The 16458-nt window shown below is 41.8% G+C and overlaps 1 protein-coding gene across 2 annotated transcripts in view; it reads right to left on the bottom strand.

The window, feature by feature from the left end:
• The window catches only part of PALS2 (protein associated with LIN7 2, MAGUK p55 family member), a 63361-nt gene extending 56495 nt beyond the window's left edge, over window positions 1–6866 (bottom strand). For both annotated transcript variants that reach the window (XM_061464801.1, XM_061464800.1), the window contains exon 1: window positions 6643–6866. The gene's annotated coding sequence lies outside the window, so the exon portion shown is untranslated. The remainder of the gene's footprint in view (window positions 1–6642) is intronic.
• Window positions 6867–16458: the final 9592 nt, after the last annotated feature.

Raw genomic sequence — 16458 nt, 5'->3', positions numbered from 1 at the left:
CCTTTCCTAACGTTTCTTTTAGTGTTCTTATTATCCGTCCTCAGAACTGCCCAAACAGCAATGGTAACATGAAATCACATGATCCCTGTGGGCAGCAGGGCAAGAATGAGGATGCTCAACCACCAGTCAAGCAACTCAAACACAGTCATTACATGACCAGCAAATGTTACAGAAGTGTTAACACCCAGTAACACTGATATACCAGCTTATCTTGCTTCCCAAAGAACAGTGACTCAAAGGTAGTTTGTCCATTTTATCACTCTTGAGCCAAGATACCTATGAGATTATCACAGAGCTAATGAGGGACAACTCCTCTCACACAGGTTCATGCCAAGGTTAAATTTTATCTCTGCAGCAAGTGGGCCACCCCAGAAAAAGCTACGAAAGAATGAAACAAAAATCAAAGAGCTAGCCCAAATATTATTAGCGTTTTTCTTCACTTGAACAGTACTTTAAATATCACACACAGCAATGTACAAAAGGAGTTAGTCGTCAGATAGAAAATCACGTATGATAAATGCAAATGACACCAGGCAACATGCTTCTGGAAGTTGCTCAAATATTACATAGATTAAATCTGTATAAAAGAGCTTCAGTGATAAGAATCGACCAAATCAAGCACTGCTCATCCCATTCTGCTACCGCTTACCAAACCTAGTGTAAGCAGCAAAACTGTACTACTTCTGGGAAGGATAACTGAGTATCTGTATGTTTTGCGTCCACATGACTGCCTTACAGTCATATACTCTATGAACATTACATTTTACTTAACAATTTCTCCCTACCCACATGTTCTTTACCAATGAATGCACAAACTGAACTTTCAATTTTTAATTACACTCCTGCACTTCTACCGACCCCAAAAATGCAAGTGAAGCTGTAAGTAGAATGGCTATTGTAAATTTAGTATCATTCAAGCAATTTCTGTCCAGCAACACTGTGTTTTGCTACAGCACAATTGTTCACAATATAGAAAGCCAGAATTGCTTGGAAAGGCAGAATAAACTTTTCACTAATTTTATTCACTAGACGGCAGTTTGCCTTCCCAGTTTCAGAACTTCTGCTGTATAAGCAGTTTCATTTTGCCAAAAAGACTTCTCTAAACTCAAGCAGTGGGTCAGGGAAGGCATGGGGTGGAATTTTAATAAGAAGATATGTAAAGGCTGACTTACCAAGTGGCCCCCAAAACTTCTCACATGACAGTTGGATGCATGTCTCCAAACACAGTATTGGTAACTAATGAATGAAGGAATCAAGTAATTTTTTTAAATGTATCAAGGAAATGTAGTAACACAAGTCAGAATGGCTCATATATTTTCCTATCATTCCCCTACAGATTTACTTGAGTGCTCCCCTACATTGTTATTAGTCTTAAGAAAAAGCTTTACTCTACCTTTTTACTGTCAAGCCTATTTACCTTATCTATTTACCCTTATCTACTTTCCTCCGTCCTGTATTTAGATATTTAAAATTTTATCACTTTAACTTTTCATTAATGCACATTTGACCAGTGGGTGGAGATAAGGCTTTAAACAAAAAACTAAAACCAAACTATTTGAATAGCCGCTGTTACTACAGAAATACTATTTGAATGCAATCATTACCTCAGCAAAGAGGCTTAAATGAGCTATCCTAAAATAAAAATATAAAACCATTTTTCTTACCTCCTAATTTTCATTTACTTGAATAGTGTCTTGACAAAACATTTGGAATCAAAAAGTAAAGGCTTAAGCTTATTTAAACTCAACAGTTGTGTCTCCACCTACTGGAAAACTGTATTTAACTGAAAAAGTAATCTGATCCTTTGAGATTTGGGTAAGCAAGAGCTGCAAGAGCCATGTTTCTGTGCAAGATGCAAAGAATTTGATTTCCCCTTCCCTCAAACTCCATAAAAAAAATTTTGCATAAACCACTGATGTTCCCCATAATCAGCATGGATTTCACAAGGTTTCTACTCTCAAACAGAGAGCACAAAACTAGGCAATACTCTTAACATATCCAAGTAATTTCTTAAGTAACAGTTGTTGTCAGTAAATCTGAAATGTCATCTAATTTCAATGCTGCTAGTTTTCCTCCATGCTTTCATGAGATATGGATATCAACATCAGAATAAATTCTTTAAATAACTGAAGTGTAAACCCCACAGAATGACTGCATATTAAGAATACTTCATATTAGCAACACTTTTTTTTTAAGCCAGAAACCTTGAAAATAATTAAACTTGAGGTTAGAGTAGAGAACCTTTCATTTACAATTTTTTTTAATTATTTAATACAGGTTATGAAATTGCTTAGCACCATTATCATTTTACAGACCAATTACACAAAGTAGGATTGTAGATGTTTTGATAGGAAAACCAGTTCTCCTAACCTCTCTTTTTCTCTTTTGTCTTCATTAATCTAGTAAGAATGGCATCAGCCATAACTAAGTAATTCAGGCTTGCTTTATTCTGAAAAAAAAGCAATTTTTAAGCCACAGGATAGCTCATTAACATCACAATGCTTTGTCTGTCCTGCTGCAAAAGACAACGTGTAGTATGACCTGAGATCCAACTGCAGATGGTTATTATGATCGAGTAATCAAACAGAATAATATCTTAGATCAGTTTTAAGCTCTGAAACGAGATCATCTACTAAATAATCTATCCTGTGAATAAAAAAATTACTTTGGCACCTTCTTATGAATGAAGCCAAACCAGTATCTGTGACGAGCACATCCGTATTATTTCAGCCTGCCTCTCACATATCAGCCTGAACTAAACTCACTTTTCTCTAAGACCCTTTATGAGCTTCTTCTACTGGGGAGGACAGAAAAACCACTATCCTTCTCACACGTGTTCTTACCCCTGCCATCACATTCTACTTCATATTTCCACACAAATAACTCCAATAGTGTCTGCACCACTCCAGTTGCAGTATGTTTCTAAAAAGTCAAGCTTTTTACCAAATGCAAGGCCAAACCGATTCCAGTTTGCCTCAGCACTGAATACACAGAACAGTTACTGTGCACGTTCTACTGGTACACGAACTTACTTGGCTTGTTAAGAAGAGTTTCTTCCTACACCTCAACTCCTCTATTGGCTCTATTTTTTTCAAAAGAACAAATATGAACATCTCATTCAAGGCCAGCCCCCCCAAAAAGACAGCGAGAAACAAAAAACAGCAAAAAATCAAGCTCAGGTGTATGCAGTGTTGAGAACCCAATCTGTCCATCCTACAGTACTCCCTCTGCAGCAAATATTCTTTCCTCGTCTAGTAGTGTGGTCACTCAGTCAATTCCCTCAAACCAGGATGAGTCAATTTTCATCCATTTTTACCTTAACCACAGAACACAACAGGACATTTTATTTAAACTTGTGTGAGTTTTTTACCTTTCCAAATCTTAGGATAGTATAATTCATTCTACATCTGGATGGAGACTGCAACACCTAAAGTACTACCACAGCCATTATCGTAATCCCAAATGCATACCTGTTTCTTAAGTAAAAAGAGATTCTTCCCCCTTTACTACAGCATATGAAAAGATTTGCTCACCTGCAGATCCTGCATGGAGGATCAAAGGGCACTCACCAGAGCCCGGGACAGTCACATCATGTCAGAACTTTAAATCACTTCTGACTATAGCAGAAAGTATGGTTTCAAAGCAGGATGCTAAAGTTTTATAGAACTGCATTCAAAATATAAGTAATTTCTACAAATAAATGCATGTAGAAAACCAGAATGATTCAGGGACTGAGTCACTGTACGAAGAGACTTGTGCTAAAGAATTTTCTGCTTGTCATTATGGTACTATAAAGTTTTCCCAGATAACTGACCTTTGTTTCTGCATGTACAAATACCCATCCCAAGGACCTAATATCAGGCTGGAGCTTGATTCTGACTGAAGCAGCAGAGTGTTTCGGGGCAATACCCAGAGCACATCCTTAGCAGCTCAGAATAAAGCCTGCCCAATTATTTGGTAATTATTTGGTTTTCCTGCTTTTACAGATTAAACTAAAAATGCCAAAAGTAGTAAACTACATTGCCTAGATTTATGTTCCTTCCTAACTTCCTGAGGTTTGCAGGCACAGAAATTCAGAAAAAAAAAAGATCAGATTAAAATTTTATGCCTCAAATGAAAAACATCCTAAATCAGGGGTCTTCCAGACACTCATCCTCTCTATTAGCCTTCATTAAGACTCCTTCAGATTAGCCAGACGTGTTTTCATTACTTCCTTTCTTATTTAAAAAAAACACTAAACATATGTGATTAAGCCATGATTTAAGTTAATAGCTTCCATTATTTGTTTAAAGAGAAGAAAAAAAAAAGCAATGAGAGGTAGTTCAAGAAAGGTCCAATTGCACATATGTTGCAACAGCTTTTCAATCATTTTAGAGACTTTTAGTATGCACAGTTAGCCTACTAATATAGCAGCAGAACAGACACCACTCCACATAGCTGGTACAGTATATTTGTCAATAATTTCCATATTAAGTAGTTCTTGACAGCAGTGATCCATAGCATCCAAAACACATGCAGGCACCCAGAATTCAAAGCAGCTGAATATACATACTTTTTGTGAGATGATGAAGGCTCCATAAAAAAACACCACAACAAAAAAAAAACAAAGCCCAAACTACGAAGAGAGTACTGAAGATGAGGAAATAAAAAAACCTAACAATGGTACCAGCATTATGACACCATGCCTCAGAACTGCAGATTTTTCACAGCAATATGGAACTCAGGTAATCTGTATACTGCAATACTTCAAGAACAAAATATGGAGAGCAAGATCTTCAATTCCAAACATTTCAAGGGAGGGAAAAGGAAATGAAAGATTGCTCTGAAGAGTCCTTTAAAAATCACATCAAAACGAGCTCAAACAAGACTCCCATTATCAGTGTTTTATTTAAATGAGAATTTTCTCTATGGCATTTTCGAGAAGAATTTTGTGACAGATGTTGCATGGTCCAATCACATGTTGAAGTGTTAAAAGCCAACCACCTCATCAGAAATAAAAGGAAACATCATGATGCTAGTGTCAACTCAACCAGTTTAACAGACACTATGTGTTCAGAAGCAGCATGCTAAGATTTCAAAGCCTCCTCTAGTCCGACATCTATTTATAGCTGCCCAGCCTCTCCACAATTTCTCACAGCCTCTCCTCTCAAAGCCAAGTCAGGGAAGTTTAATAGATATAATCCTGGGCCTTGTGCCGCAAGATGGTTAGAGGATCTGCAACTCTCCTCGTGCAATCCCATGTGCAGTAAGACCAGGAGAAATGGCAAAAAGCATGGTTTAACATACACAGGACCATAATACATGGGACAAACCCTATTTCTCCGCTTTAGGAACAAACTCATTTTTCCTCTACCAGTATGCTGGTGGTAATGAACCACATCAGCATCACCGACTAAGCAAATGACACCTGCCTCCTCCCTTCTCACCACAGAGCAACAGCCTAAGACAACTGCCTTGAAAACCAAGACAGAAGCTATCCAAGTCAGCTTTGACCCCTCAACAGCAGCAATGTCATCCATGCACCTTCCCACTTACATTATAATGCTACTACTGTACATTAAACCTTTTCAAAGAAACTAGGAGGCTGCTGGCTTCTTTTCAGTGCAATTTTTGGTTAACGTGTGGTATCTACCACCCAGCCATGCATATGCACGTCTTTCTATAAGCACTGATCCAGACAGGCTCTATTTCACGAGCATCTCCAGCAGCAGCTCCAACATTGCAGAAAGGGTGCAGGTATTTCCGTGCATAGGGAGCACCATGCCACAGGCTGAACTCTGCCACAAGCTTTGTACATCCTTTGTGCCTCTTTTACCACCTACACCCGCTTGCCTGTAGTACTAGGACAGAGACCACGGAGATGACAGCACTACTGGAAACTCCTGCCCACGGGATTTCAACCACATTTTCTCCCCTTTCCCCAGTCAGTGGGAGTCGGAAGGGGAGGGATGACTTCCTCGGGAGGAAAATAAGCAAGGAGAGGCCGGGGCAGAGATCAAGAGAGGAGGAATTACCCCAAAGGGAGAGCAGATAATCCCTGAGAGGCGAGGCTGCAGAGGGGCATAACAGGAGAGGGAGAGACAGGAACAGCGAACCGGGGGGGGGGGGATAATCCATGAGAGAAGGGGGGGGGATAATCCCCTTGGAAGAGGGGGGGGAGGCGGAGAATCCCGGAGAAGGAGGGGCGGGAAACCTGATAATCTCCAGGAGAGAAAATACCGGGAAGGGGGTGGGGGAAGGAGGGTGGGCGGGTAGATAATCCGGAGCGGCAGATGAGGAGCTAGTCTCACGGGGACGCATCCGGAGGCGGGAGGAGGAGGGTTAATCCTCACTCTGGGGGCAAAAAAAAACCCTCTTCCCCGACTCCGGCGCTGCCATGTTCGCTCCCCTGCAGGCCCGCCCGGCACCGGTACCTGCATGCAGCCGGGCAGGAGGGCGGCTCTTCCCCCTCACGCCACACGCACGCGGGGAGCCTCAGCTCCAGCCGCCGGGGCAGCGCGCCCCGCTCCTGCCCCGGGGCAAGGGACCGCTGCGGGACCCCGCCTCCCACCTCCATTTCCCCGCCGGCTGGACGAGAAGAAGAAGAGGGAGAGAGAAGCGGGCGGATGAACCCTCCCCCCCCGGCACACGCGACCAACTCACCGGCTGGCACCGGCTCCCGCTGCCCGCCCGTCCGTCCGTCCGTGCCCTCCTCAGCGGCCGCCGCTCAGCCCCATCTACGAGCCCGGGCGCGCGAGCCGCCGGTTGGCGGAAGGGAGAAGCGCGAGCCAGAAGCGCCCCCGGCTCCGCTCCCGCCGGTCTGCGCCCGCCTCGGCGCGCGCCGCCGGCGTGGCTGTAGCACGCGCTCCTGCTCCTCCTCCCTCTCCTCCTCCTCCTCCTACCGGCGCGCGCGCCCGCGCGGGCGGGCGAATGCGCGCGAGCACCGCCTCCCGCAGCAAACGGCGGGGCGCCTGAGGGGGCGCGCGCGGCCCCCGCCCGTCCGGTCCGTTCCCTCCCGCGCCTCACCCCGCCTCCGCTTGACCGGCGGCGGGGCCCGCCTCCCGCGGCGTGTGTGTGTGTGCGGAGCGGGGCTGTGAGAGAGCGCGGGAGGGAGCGCCTACGTGTGTGGATGTGACTGCGTGTGAGGGAGCGCCGAAGGTGCTGGTGTGCCCGGCAGCGAGCCGCGATGTGGGAGCAGGGCGCCCGGTCGTTTGCGTGGAACGAGTGTATGCGAGGGCAACCACGCTGGGGATGGATGGAGAGCGCTGTGGTGTGAGAGGGAGAGCGTGTGGTAGCGGGAGAGTGTCCCCAGGCTGCGGGCCGCACGCGATCCCTGACTGGGTTGAGTGTCCGGGCGGGTGTGGGCGCTCCTCAGTCGGAGCCGTTTCACTTGGCACTGCGTGATCAGGCACCAAAGCGTGAAGAACGCTGGCAAAGGATAAGTCAAATATTTCAAAGGGGAAGAGGGATGGAAAATTTCCCTTGGTACTAATAACACACAAGACCACTCAGGTGGAAACAACATCAAAAAACTGATATTCCTGCACTTCTGGTTGCTGTTTAAACATTCCATTTGTTTTGAGCGGTGACAATAAACTAGCTTTCTGTGTTTGCTTCTGGTTCATTTTGTGGAGACCCTCACCTTTGGATACTCTTGGACTTAACTGAAATTTAAGTTGCAAACAGCAAGTCAGCCATGCCTGCACAATTCTCGCTGAAGCTGGATTAAAATCTGCCCTGGAAAACGGAATGTTCATATCCAAAGCAATACTTCATTCCTCAGCTTGTTTTCATTGACTTTTTCCTTCTCTTACAGACTTCTCGAATGTTTAAATCCAAGTGTACACTTCAGTAGTAATCCATTTAATTATGCTGTTTTAAGAATACATGATAGCCTGCTGTGACATGTGGTATCCCCTAATAATAATCTGCCTCCAATTCTCCTTCGTTGTTTTTGGGAGCCACTGGGGAGGAGAGAAAGCCAAAATTATGTGGGGGTGGAGTCTGAACAGAAAAATCCACTAGGTATTGATTTTTATTCTAACAGGTTCAGATTGTGCTTTCTACCAAGTAACAAATAAGCTGATTTTCATGCGACCCAAGATACCAAAAAGAAGCGGCGCATATATGATGGGCATAATTAAAGAAATGGTGGAACAGCAGCCAGCAGGTGAGAAATCCTTCCTCAGATTGACCAATAGAGATGCATTGAGTAATAAGATCTTGCTCCCCTCATCTTAGGAAACCAGCATGCAAAATTCCTTTAGGAATTATTTTTACTCACTCTTGAAATTACAGTGGCTACCCTGTGCTGAAAGCTTCATGAGCACTTGGAATTATGCACCCCTGAGTCCAAATAGCTTACAGGCCTCCTGGGATTTCTCAGTAAAAAAGTCCAAATTGAGCCTAATTTGCTTCACAAGAAGTTACCTTTTCCTTATTAAACTGAAAGTAAACTGCATGCATCATAAGGGGTTCAAAGCTAAGTAATGACTTACCACCCTTTCAGTGTTCGAACCCCTGCAGCTACAATGGAAAAACTGACAGGCACAGAAAATCCTCATTCCCTGAAAAATCCCTCCAGATCTTTCTCTCTCCTTTGCCCCCTGTTTATTTTTTGTGATGTCCTAATGGAAAACCTTTTGAACCAGAGCCACAAAACACATAACTGTCAGCTTGTCCTGTATTTCACAACTCAACATCTTGTTGACTTCTTCCCTAACAGTCCTGTGTTTGAGGAGGCTGAACATTATTCTATTAAGGATAAAGTGCTGCAGCAATTTATGCTGGCATCTTTCATGCTGTCCTGACGTTACCTTCGTGGTCAATGAAAGAAAATTGCTCCATGGCAAAACTTAGAGGTTGTTATTATAGTTCACCTCAAAGCTTGAATCCAAACCTGTGAAACACAAGAACCTGTTTGCAGCTGTAACAGAAATATCTAAACACAAAATACTTCAACTGCTCCACAGCCTTTTGAGCGTCTTCCATTCTGGCCTCTGCAGCTGCTATTTGGCTATTAAAGCCCTTTAGGGAATGTATCCCAAATGTTCACAAACCATTTTTGCCCACTACTTAATCCATTTGACCCATTAGGGTCAAGGAAGAAACAGAGATGTATCGTTTTAGAAAAGAATTTAGAAATTGATGTTTACCCTCTGGCAGGAATTATCATACCCTTTTGGCTTTTTACTACTTGCATTCACATTTATCCAAGGATGGTCATTAGGACCTTGATGGCGCAGTTCAATCTGATAGCTTTGCATCATTCCTGCAGTGCAAACCACTGTAAATCACTCTTATCCATTTAATGGCAATTACTGCACTTCAGCCAAGCCTCACCCTGTTCCCAGTTTAAGTCAGAGAAGACCTGGCCAGGGCTAACTTACGCCCCAGCAGTTTCTGGCTGGTGATCATGGTCAGCCAGGCGTGAATTAGAACAGTGCCAAAGCCAAGTTGCTTTATGCCAGGGATTATCAAAAGCCGCAGGATACAGGGAGCATAGAGACTGTATGGTAGGTCAGCCACAGCCCTCATACTTTTGGGCTGATGATTAGCATTCACTTGAACTGGAGTTTATGACTCCACAGAGCTTTGAACTCTGCCTTTGATGATACAGCTCTCACTTAAGCAAAGGGTTTCTTTTGCTGTGCTCGTCTCTGTAAAACTTCAGAGGCTAGGGTTGCTAATATTGAGATAAGTTCTCTGCTGGTGCTACAAGTAACATGGTAGAGGTCTTTCTCCAGGGTCTTTTGGTTTTGCTACAGCTCTTACCTGATGTAGAGGGGTTAGAGGAGCAGACCCCAGTATACAAAACATGGGAAGGAGTATGATGTGGTTTTCAGCCCCCTTACAGTTCTGACCATGCAAATGGAAAACAAAACCTGTAATAATCACCAGCATTGTTGCATTCACTTATTTCTGGAGAAATTATCTACTGGCTGGTGTCAGCTATGCCAAATTTTTGTTTTATGCTCTACAGAATTCTGGGTCTGAATTCTGAATTTTCTGTCACTGTTCTGATGACTATTTTAATGATAAAATGAACAGATGTCCCCATAGAAAAGTTTCTATTTAATTGTTGTGGGGAACTGAGATTGAGCACTTAAAGTGAAAGACTTTAAGACTACATTTTTTTAAATGAAGTTTTAAGCTGATTACTGGCATGCTCTGCAAGACCAGCATTCTGTGTTCTTAAGTTTATTGATGTCTAACTTGGATAATCAGTTGTTATGATCAGTCTTCAGGCAGCCGGAACTCTGCACTACTACTCTATTTGATAACCCCTAAAATATGCTGCCTTCATCACCTCATAAATTACATTCAATAGATTATCAGCTTCTTTACTGTGCTTATCACCATTTGGGAATGTTGTGATGGTAACTTGTTTATGTATCCACTAGCCTACCATCCAAGATCATCATCTTCAAAACAGTGAGGGTTTCTGTGGAGTTATTTGTGACAAAGAAATGAGATAGGACTTTGGGTTGGGGTTTCTTTGGTATAAAGTATGCTTTCATATTTGTACACAAAATGTCATTTAAGATTTTCAAAACGATCTAGCAAAGATAGCAAAATCTGTAAGAAATTTCATGATTTTCCAAATTATCCCAGAAGAGCTCATTAAAAGATCACATGGATGATAACAAATATCGAAGGTCAATTAAAAACAGTTTTTTGGGGCAGGACATCTGCGCATGATCAAAACCACAGTAATTGGGAGAATGTTGATTTACAAGTAGAGGCAATATGAAAGAGTGAAAGGATGCAGTACCTACAGAGTTAAAAGGTTCTGTATGTCTAATTCCTATGCTATTTTCATCACTGAGGTCTGTTTGCATGTGGAATTCAACTCCACAGGAGGAGATAATCAAGACAAATAGTATGGCTTTATTTTTAAAAGGGGTGGATAATTTCATGGCAGCTTACAACATTGGTAACTGGGCAAGCTAAGATAATAAGGCTAATCAAATCTCATGCTTCACAGCACTAGTTCCCTGCGGGGTCAGGAAAAATCTTTCCACCGTATACAACACTATACAATTAGCAAGGTTATTATTATTGGGGAGCAGTAGTACAGCCTTCTAAAGCAATGAGCTTTTACCATTATCAGAGAACAGAAACTGTACTTGACCAGATAGACGAAAGAGTATTATTTTCTTATGCCACTTCTGATCCTCTTCCCTGCCAGAGTTTTAGAATTACAATACTTGGGGTTGTTTAAAAAAAAACCAACAACCTCCTGAACATGATTAGCCAAGTGCATTACTGTCTGAAATCTATCAAAAACTCTTACACCTGTGAATGGCAACCTAGCTCAAAATAGCTGCCAGTGACTGGATGCAGGAATGGTATTGATTAAGCTGCTGCAGATTGCAAGTGCACATTGCGCTTTGGTTAGGTCAGTAATGCTACAGAATGTGCTTCTCAGTAGTGTTTAGGCAGAAAGACATAGTCCCAGCTGATGATCAGCTCTTAGCTAGGAGCTGAAATGGTATGTGTTTGGAATATTTAGTTTGGGAAGTACTATTCATTTTCTTTAATTGCCTGAACATATTGTTGTAGGTGTTCTGTGTGTATACTTGCATTTTATTTTCCATCAATGTATGCATCAGAGAAATTATATTAGCTCAAATTGAAAATATTTAGCTACATTTTTCTGCAAAATTCATGTTCGTATGTGAATGTGATACTCTTTATGAGTTGGTGGGTTTTTTCCTTATGAGGCAGAGTAAGCACAAAAGCAGAACGACATCCTTTGAAAACCTATATTGTGAAAAGAACTCTCTATGAGCTATACATCAAACACAAAGAGCAGGCATTGCCTTGACCCCTATCTCAAAGGTATTTATTTTAAACATACTAATTATTTTCAGGTGACCTATGCTTTTCCACAGTGCCCAGCCTATGTGCATTCTCAACTCTTAGCTCATGTATTGTTCAGAGCAGAAAAAAAATCCAAAAGACAACCTTAACTCCATCTTGAAATTGTGTTAGATGACAAGAAAATCTAAAAACATGAGAGGAGTGCACAAAAAGATAATTTCAAGATTTCTTCACAGGTGCGGAAGTGCTAATCTTTCTTGTATAAAGAATATTCAACCCCTTTCTCAAGCTAGACTGCATGGCCATGAGCTACAGAAGGTTCAGCTAAACACAGCTGAATGAAAATAAAAACTTTTGTCAACTCCTCAGGATTCAGTAACAAGCTCAGTAAAGGATCTGCTGCCTTCAGTATCCTCCTGAATGCAGAGTTAGGCACAAAAAATCCATACAGCTGAACAATGAAAATGGGGTCTGCTACTGAATAGGGTAGGTGATTTAGTCACAACAGACACAGCAATGTTTTAGGTACTCAGTGCCTTCTTTCCACTGTTCTTCACCAACAAGGTCTCTCAGGCCTTTGTGCAAGGAAGAGGAGACATAGCAGCAGTGGATGAAAATCATGACAGGGATTACTTGTGAGAACTCAGCTCATACAAATCCATGGGACCAGTGGGCTGCATCTGAGAGGGCTTGGGAATATCCTTACAAGGTTGCTCTCAAACTTTGAAAACTCATAGAGATCAAAGGAGGTCCCTGACAACTGAAGAAAGGCAAATAATGCCCCCATCTTTGGAAAAGGCCCACAGGATGATTTGGGAAACTACAGGAGGGACAACCTCACTTAGGTTCCTAGGAAAACCCTGCAGCAAGTGCTCTTGGAACACATTTCTAGGCTTATGAAGAAGGTGGCTGGAAAAAGGCAGCATGGATTTACAAAGAATGAGTCATGCCTTACCAACCTGAATGTGTTTCTATGGCAAAATGACAGGATTTGTGGATTCCAGGTTAGAGATAAGGATAGAAGTTCTTTACTGTGAGGGTGGTGAGGCACTGGAACAGGTTGCCCAAAGAAGTGGTAAATGCTTCATCCCTGTCAGTGTTCAAGGCCAGGTTGGACAGAGCCTTGAGCTACATGGTCTAGTGTGAAGCATCCCTACCCATAGCCAGGGGCTTGGAACTAGGTGATCTTGAGGTCCTTTCCAACCTAAACCATTCTGTGATTCTATGATTAAACTGAAGTAAATTCAGCAAAGGTCCACCAAGATGGTTGGGAGCTGGAGCGCTTGGCTGGGGAGAAGAGGCTGAGGGAACTGTGCTTCTTCAGTCTGGAGCAGAGATGTCTTTGAGGGGAGGTAACAGCAGCATGGCAGTGCCTACGAGGAGGTTATTGGGAAGATGGAGCCAACCTCCTCAGTAGCACATGACTGAAGGAAGAGGAACAAAAGACGTAGATGGAATTGAGAGAAATTCAGGCTGCAGATGTAGAAAACCTTTTTCATCATTAGGAAGCAGTGGAAGAATTTGCCAAGAGAAGTTGTACAGTCTCTATCCTGGAAGGTTCTCAAGATTCAGCTGAGTTAAGCCCTGAGGAATATGGTGTGCTGTCATAGCTGTCTTTTCTTGGACCAGGAGGCTAGACTTAGAGACCTCCTGTGGTCCCTTCCTATCTGACTTAAGTGATTCAATAACTCAAAAGAGTTCACATTTTCTATACAGTACAGGAGAAAAAGGAACTATATCTACAGGGAGAGAAGACAGGTCTGGCAAATATGGTTTATCCAATGAAATGATGAGTCTTCAATTATACTGGGAGCATGGACCAGAATCCAAACTACAACTGCCCAACTGTGCTGTAATAAGTTGGCAGTAGGTCCATACTCCCCCTTGTTTGCTCTCCTTTTGGCCTCAGCAACTGTGCACTCTTGGCTGCACAGTTTTAGGAGGAAGGTTTAAATGTTTGAAGTCATTTTGGCCCCCAGAAAATTTCTTTTTTTTTTTCTCCCTTCCATAGGCTCCTTCCCAAAGAAGAAGGTCCCCAGAGTGAAGGAGAAGCCATGGCAAAATTCCAAAAATAACGCTTGCCAGATCTCTTGACAAGGAACTCATATCTGAAAATAATTTCTTGAAAGTAAATACAGAAATTCCCATATTTCACTATCTTGTCTTTAGTGCAGACACACAAAAATAAAATTCCAGAAAAACAGAATACTGACATTCCCATTTTCCCTAAGGTTTCCTTTGCATTGTTAAAATGATGTCATTTACGCCCACTTCAGGATTTTTTTACATTACATGATGGCTGTAAAGGGACCCTAGTTTAAACAAAAATCAAGCCCCAAGAGGTCTTCATCACATTCAATGAGATCACAGTACCAATGCAGAGAATTTTAATTAAAAACTTCAAATAAACTCAAGGGAATCAAATTATTTGTGAAACTAAGCGTATCAGAAAATGGCTCAGCGGCCTACTTGGGTAGACTCAGTTCATTTCCTAACAGTGTTCTCCACCTTACAAGAAGCATTGCCAGAGAGACTCTCATCCTCATGCTTTGAGGCAAAATAAATACACAGCTAAAGTCAGGAAGAACCATCCCTTACAAGAGAGAAATGAGCAGTATTAGCAGCCTTGGACTGTTAAGGCCTCTGTCCTAAGCTGCTGTTGTAGCCCTGGCTACAGTTGACAGCTCCTTCCCCAACTCTTTGCTGCAAATCTTTTTGAGACAAAGTACATTGCTGTTCATGTCTCCAGCTCAATGGGATGCCAGCAAAAAAAATCGTGTCTCCAGTGAAAATCTAGTAGAAGATAATCATTGTCAGTAGCAAAAATTGCTGCCTGTTCCTTGCTATCTGCCATGGCAAATTCATTTAAAGAAAGCCACAAGTCAGTCTGGCAAAGATGACAGCAGCATCAGAACTCACTTTCCTGCCTGAATGAGGAAATAAAGAAGAAATAGTGAAGACAAAATATGAAGTGGTTTAAAAAAGGTACATGGATTGGAAAGGAGAACAAAGGGAAGAATAAATGCTGAGTAGGTATTTTGCTTCTTTAGAAAGGACTCATTTTACTTACAACCCCATTTAGAAATCAAATATTTTAGACAAATATGGCATCATGGGAAGAGTAGTTAAGGAATTATTCCACCAGTATCGATCTTACATAACTTCTAATTCCTTTTCTTCTCTAATTTTCAAATGCTTTTAAGACTGTAATATGTAATTTTAAGATTTGAGCCCATTTATCCTAAAAGTATTTGAAAGAAATCCAATTATGGCCACTACAGCAAACCAGACTTTAAAAAAATAGTTAACTGTGGGCACATATAACCCAATGTCTCCATTTAAAGTCTGATTACTTATACTACACAGTCTAAACAGACCCTAAACCTGTACTCTTTATTCCTGCAGTTAATTTCTGTTGCAAAATTGCTTATCATTTGAGAAATGTTGGCTTGTAGGACTAATGATATCCTTTTGTTCTGAGTTTTAGGTCCAGTCAAAACACTGCTTTTACTGTGGAGTGCATTTTGGAAAGCCAGGGAAAATTGGGCCTCCTGAACCTCTTTATACAATTGCTTCTGGGGCAAGGGGATGTTTACAATACAGATGTATGGAGCTGTACAATACAAATCTGTCTGCAAGAGCCACAGACAAAGCTCACATTTCCATTGCCTCAGACAAATTCCTGGCAGAGGAGGCAACTGAGAACAAAGCTGACTAAACATGGGACAGCACCTGCCAAAGGGGAGGTACAGTCTAGTTACTTTATTTTTCACAACACAAAGGCTGTTGGCAGGGCTGAATTATTGCTTATTGGTTAAACTCTATTCTGCAGGATGCTGGTTTTGCACATTACCTAGGAGATGTGGCAGAATGTCCATCATCATCAGTCTGAGAACCTTCAGGGTATCACAGGTATGGTACATCCTGCCTTGAGACAGGGACAGGAACTGTTTGACTGTTGAGGTCCTTTGCCTTCCTAGTTTTCTGTCATTTACAGAGAATCGTTTATAAACCAAATGGAAAGTATACTTATCCAGGGGTTTTCATTGCACTGGATTAATAAAATATCATCTATGGTCTTTTACACAAAGTAATTGTATATTTTAAAGAATCTCCAATATATGAGGGAACTATCCTATTTTTACAGCCCTTAGCAACTGTATACCCTTTTCCTCAGGTTGTTTTTCAGACTTGTTTATTTATATTTAAGCTCCATAAGGCAAGGATTATCTTCATTCTGTGTGTGAACAGTGCCTAACATGTTAAAACTCTATTTATTATTGGTCCCCAGGTACTTCTATGAATAAAACTACTAAAAATAGTAAATTATGTTTCTTAGTTTTCAGCACCACAAAAAACGTAGAGGCCGACATGGTTTAGTGGTAGACTTGACAGACCTGGTTTAAAGGTTGGACTTGATCTTAAAGGTCTTTTCCAACCTAGTTGATTCTATAATTCTGCTATTCTACGATACAGGGTCCTCTTTTTTGTTTTGACTTTAGATATAAGCATACCCTCTCCTAGGAGTTCTGTTGGGGTTTTATACCTTTCAAAAGCTGTGTGCATACCACAAGACTTCCTTGCAAGTGCTTAAAGGTTTTCTTAAAAATCAAAAGTGAATTTTAGGACTTTTTGAGAAGAAAAATTTAGAAG

The sequence above is a fragment of the Pezoporus flaviventris genome, unplaced genomic scaffold (genome assembly GCF_033815535.1).
Source record: "Pezoporus flaviventris isolate CSIRO_AGI_PZ_B2104156 unplaced genomic scaffold, CSIRO_AGI_Pfla_v1 ptg000037l, whole genome shotgun sequence".
NCBI lineage: Eukaryota > Metazoa > Chordata > Aves > Psittaciformes > Psittacidae > Pezoporus > Pezoporus flaviventris.
The sequence above is the reverse complement of the archived record's forward strand: the minus strand, read 5'-3'. Positions and strand labels throughout refer to the sequence as shown.